The sequence below is a fragment of the Dipodomys ordii genome, unplaced genomic scaffold, assembly GCF_000151885.1.
Source record: "Dipodomys ordii isolate 6190 unplaced genomic scaffold, Dord_2.0 Scaffold16, whole genome shotgun sequence".
NCBI classification, from domain to species: Eukaryota; Metazoa; Chordata; class Mammalia; order Rodentia; family Heteromyidae; genus Dipodomys; species Dipodomys ordii.
In genome coordinates, this window is record NW_012267232.1 from 6385203 (window position 1) to 6389026 (window position 3824).

General features: G+C 48.3%; 1 protein-coding gene across 2 annotated transcripts in view; it reads right to left on the minus strand.

The window, feature by feature from the left end:
* Arf6 (ADP-ribosylation factor 6) overlaps positions 1 to 380 on the minus strand; it is a 3911-nt gene extending 3531 nt beyond the window's left edge. The window contains exons 1-2 of one of the 2 annotated variants that reach the window (XR_001174909.1): positions 237 to 380; positions 7 to 129 (exon numbers count right to left, since the gene is read on the minus strand). The gene's annotated coding sequence lies outside the window, so the exon portion shown is untranslated. Of the gene's footprint in view, positions 1 to 6; positions 130 to 236 lie in introns of those variants that run through there. The other variant, XM_013012303.1, reaches the window with a different exon arrangement.
* Between the last annotated feature and the right edge of the window lie 3444 nt (positions 381 to 3824).

Consider the following 3824-nt stretch of genomic DNA (forward strand, 5'->3'; position numbering starts at 1 on the left):
CCGCTCGCTCGTCCGCCCGCCCGCCGGTCCCCCAACGCCGGGCTCACCACGCGCCCAGACCACCCGAGGAGGAACGCGGCTTCGGCGCCCCGTCAGGTCATTGATCCTCGCGGGAGCTCGGTGCGCCGCCTGCGGAGACACAGACAAGGGAGAAGGGAGTTACCGCGGGAACTCCTGAGGGCAGCGGGAGGCCGAGGCTGGCCCGCCGTTCCGGCTCGACCCCGCGAGGTTTTTACCTCCAGCCGCCGCCCCGAGCGCGCGGGCTCCCTCCGGCCTCCAACCTCCTCCTCCCAGCTCTGGCCGCCGCCGCTGCCGGAAAAGGCGCCGAGGAAACCGCCTCACTTCCCCTCCCGACTGCGCAGGCGCAGCGGAGGGCCAACGTTCGGACCAGAGCGACCTCTGTAAGGAGAGTGGCCCGCGCGCCTGGCGTCACGGGCGTCACGGGCGCCACGCGCCGAGGGGGCGGGGCTACGGCGGCTCGGCGGGCGCAAACGTGCGGCCCGCGCGGAGCCCGCGAGCCTGGCGCTGGGCCCGCGCCCACCTGTCGCGCGCGTCTGGAGTCTCCTCACCTGGTGTGCGTGCGTCTGCCCTGGTCGGTCGGAATGAGGAGAGCAAACGCACTGGATGAGGGGACGCCACGGGGCCGGGGCGTTTCCACGACGGGCCTGTGGCTTACCAGTCGGGGCGCGACTTTCCCTCCCGCCCGCCCCTTTGAGCACCCGGCGTCTCCCTCAGAAGCTGTCCGCCTCTCCCCCCGCCCCTTTCCTGTCGTGCACCCCCCTCTTTTGTCCGCGGAGGTCCGTGAGGTTCCGGAAGAGTGGTGGAGGCCCCGTACCCGGCGGTGTCCCGGTCGCAGCCCGGGCACTCGGGGTTCGCCAGGCCTATGGTTGAACGTGCCGGCGGCGTCTCCAGAGGGCAGAACCGACCGCGGAACTTTGAAAAAACGTTATCGGAAGTGCTGAGGGTTCAACTCTTCCACACAGGCGACAAACTTTACAGAGTTAAACTTCACCGTCCTTCGGTGCGGTTAGAAAATCACACCCGCCCGCCCAGTCTTCCGCCCGAGGAGGGTATTTAAAATATTGGAATCTGCTTCTACAGCCTGGATCTAGTCTCTTAACCTGGCTGAGTTTATCTCCGTGGTAAACTACTGACCTTGATCAGATGACTTCAGGTCATCTTTTTCTATCAAAGGGTTAGTGATAAAGTCAGGCTTGAGGTTGAAAGAAGGTGGAAAAGCATACGCTTTTTTTTTTTTTTTCCAGTCTGGCGACTTGAAATTTTTAGGTTGACCAGTTTTTCATAGAGTGGCATGCCAGAGTAATGGATATCGAGTGTCTCAGGTTATATAAATTAACAGGTCAGTTTAATAATTATGACACAAAGCAAGTAACAATGGTCAGAAAATAAAAATTTCATATGCCAATTTTAAAAGTGTATATTAATGAAATCAAAACATCTGCATGATCAAGATGTCCTGTATACATAAATGAACATGCTAAAATGAGCCCCCCACCCACTCACCCACTTAGGACCGGGAATGTGGCTTAGTGGTGGAGTGCTTGCCTGCATGCATGAAACTCTAGGTTTGATTCCTCAATACCACATAAACAGAAAAGGCCGGAAGTGGTGCTGTGGCTAGCCTTGAGCAGAAGCAGCTCAGGAACAGTGCCCAGGCCTTGAGTACCAGGACTGGCAAAAAAATAAAATGGAACCCCCTTGTACAACTAGTAATGCCAGTAAGCAACTACTAGATCGTCTTGCAGATGAAACATTTTTCCTTGAATGCTTATGAAAATATTTAATAAATTTCAATTTTGAGAATATCTCCATTTGCTGAAGTATTTTACAGATAAACTAAACTCTGTTTATGAAAAAAGTACTGTACTTCTCAGCTGGCACTGTCTCATTGATATATTTTTAAAAATATTTTTTATTGTAAAAATACTGTACAGAGGGGTTACAGTTAGGTGAGCAAGGTAATGAGTACATTTCCTATCAAGCACTGTTGCTGCCTCCTTTGTTTTTCTCCTACCATCCCTTCCCTCCCACCTCAACTACAGGCCCCATCCATTAATAATGTTTTAAACGGATAAGAACTCCGAAACTAGGAAAATTGGGAACAGCTACCAGTAATCCCATATTAGGGAGGCAGAGGAATGTTGAAGGATAACATGAAAAAACTTGAGAACCTATCTGGAAAAAAAAATGTTGACAAAAAGAGTACTCAGTAGTATAGTTTTCAAACTCCAGGTCCTGAGTTCAAGCCCCAGTACCACAAAGTAAGGTAAGGAAGTGAGGGAGAAAATGATAATCAGCCTGGTGCTGGTGGTTCATGCTTGGAATCCTATCTATTCAGGAGGCTGAGATCTGAGGGTCATGGTTCTAAGCCAGCCCAGGCAGGAAAGGCTGTGAGACTCTTACCTCCAACAAACTACCAAACAAAGCTGAAAGTGGCACTGTGGCTCAAGTGATAGAGCACCAGCCTTGAGCAAAAGAACTTCAGGGACAGTGCCCAAGCCCTGAATTCCAGCTCCATAACTGGCACAAAAAGAAAAAGTGATAATTGTGATAATCTTTTTATTTAAAGCCTGTAAACAAAGATATTCCCAACTTCCAAATGAAGAGATTGCACTATTACACAACTTCCTTAGAGAACAGCTAGAACCTTCTATCTACATTCTAGAGTGCTCTACCACTAACCTATATGCCCAGCCATTGTTTTGGGTTTGTTTGTATTTTGTCCATTGTGGGGCTTGAACTCTGGGGTTGGGCGCTATCCCTGCGCTCTTCAGCTCAAGGTGAGCGCTCTACCGCTTGAGCCACAGCGCCACTTCCAGTTTTCTAGTGGTTTTATTGGAGATAGAGTCTCACAGACTTTCCTGACCGGGCTGGCTTTGAACCGTGATCCTCAGATCTCAGCCTCCTGAGTAGCTAGGATTACAGGCATGAGCCACCAGCGCCAGGCTTGGTGTTTTTTGTTGTTGTTTTTTAAATCAGGGTCTCAGGACATACAGCTAAAGCCCACATTGGCCTCAAACTCAAAACTCTTCTACCTCAACCTCCTGGTTGCTGGGATTATATGTATCACCACTTAGGGTTAGAAAATGCCATCTTTAATTGCTAATTTGTTCAGTAGTCATATTTAATATATTTATTATATTCCTGACAAATATTGTGAGAAAAATATTTACTCACATATGGCTTAGAGATTGTTTCTTAAGTAGAATGTCTTTCTTAATAACAGTACCTACACTATTTAACCATTTGTGTATTCCTGTAACTTGTATTTTTTCAGTTCTGGGGCTTGAACTCAGGGCCTGGGAGCTGCCCCTGAGCCTCTTTGTGCTCAAGGCTAATGCTCTACTACTTGAACCACAGCACTGCTTCTTGCTGTTTCCAATAGTTTATTGGAAATAATAATCTCTTGGGCAGAAAAGTTCCCGGGCTGGCTTCAAACAATCATCCTCAGATCTCAGCCTGAGTAGCTGGTGCCACTGGTGTCCAGATTCCTGTAACTCTTAACAATCATTCTTTATGACCCTGACATACAGTGACAAGAACAATTCTGATGACAGCAAAGGTATTCTGACACAACCCTATTTGATGATTTCATCCTATTTATTATTTTGAGTTTTTAGGCCAGACTTAACCCCAAGTTTAGAGAATGATTGTCATCACAGGAAGTCTATTAATAGTAGACAAAAAGAATAAGAAATTCTAATAAGTTATATCTTTAGAAAAATTCCCAAGACTACTAGTAATGGCAAAAAAAAAAAATAGCCCTCCTTTGGGGTTTCTGTGTTTACCTCCTTTTTCACTTT